This window comes from Polistes canadensis, unplaced genomic scaffold (assembly GCF_001313835.1).
Source record: "Polistes canadensis isolate GaletaPanama2010 unplaced genomic scaffold, ASM131383v1 scaffold_45, whole genome shotgun sequence".
Lineage (NCBI taxonomy): Eukaryota > Metazoa > Arthropoda > Insecta > Hymenoptera > Vespidae > Polistes > Polistes canadensis.
The window spans coordinates 925909-927321 of NW_014569592.1; positions in this window are offsets into that span (position 1 = coordinate 925909).

Here is a 1413-nt window from a genome sequence, read left to right on the forward strand (position 1 = left end):
AATAATAAAATATCAGTATGTTATATCTCATATATTGATATATAATTTTGACGGAATTGTGTTCTTATTACAAACATTATAAACCATATATTTAAAATACTAACAAATACGTATCTGTATTAAATTAAAAAATATTCATATACAAATTTATATATATATATATCGTTCAATGATCAAATAAATAGAAACGAAAGGAACATTATTTTATTTATTTAATTTTCTTACATAGAAAACAAAAAAAAAAACAAGAAAAAAAACGAAAAATATACTAAATAGGAAGATTGAAAGAAAAGAAAACAAAAAACGTAATTAGTAAAGATGGCCACCGATTCGTGGGAAGGTGTAAAAGAAGGGTCAAGTATTTTCTCGAGAAAAAGGTGAAAGGTGGGGGGAGGGGTTGGTAACACGTTGCAACCAGGTACGTAGTACTACGTTCAACATGAAAGAAATAAATAAATATATAAATAAAGAAAGAAAGAGAAAAGGGGTTCCTATCGTGTAACAACCGCGTGCCTGCCACGAGGAGTGGAGAGCACCTGTTGGTTGTTCCCTGTACAGCTTTTACAGGGAATTCCTTGGTCTGTTTGTGCTCGCGAGCACCGTTCGAACTTTCGACGACGACAGAGATACGAAAAACGTGTTCTTTGCTTTGCCCTTGCTTCAAACGTATATATTTCATCGTATGCGACACGATGCACACACACACACATACCACACACAAATGTGTATGCGTTTTCCTACAGAATCGTGTTGTGTATGTTATGCATTTATTTACTTGAATATTTACATTATATGAAAGTATAATAAGTACGTGTATATATATATGTATGTGTATGATATTGTATATACTTACACGTGCATCTATTAAACGTGCATCGTCTACGATAAATGCATAACGTCATAGATCAAATCACAGATAGTTAGGATTTCCTTTCGGTCGATTACCGTCTCTGTATAAATAATATGCATCATCATTTTTCGATCATTATCCTTTAGTTAGTTTTTTTCCCCCTAACATATATAAACGTGCAATTAAACAGTTTTTCTTTATTGTCATTTGTGATGTATTATCTTTGTCTTTGGTAATACATTGTCTTTTTTTTTTTTTTTTTGGTAATAATAATATTATACATTATTATATGTAATATACGCGTAATCAGATGCTTAATTGCAAAATTTGTTTTAAATTCAATTCTATTCGACATTAATTATTTATTTCTTTTCTTTTACGTTATTTCATTTTAATTCGGGGAATCACCTTTGACTCTATACTCTTACGTCGATAATTCTTTTTTTTTTTTTTTTCTTCTTTTTTTCTTTCTTTCTTTCTTTTTATTCATTTAACTTTTTTTTCTTCTTCCTCCTATAAATAATCGTCATCGATAATGTTTGCTTATTTTTTTTTATGCGTGT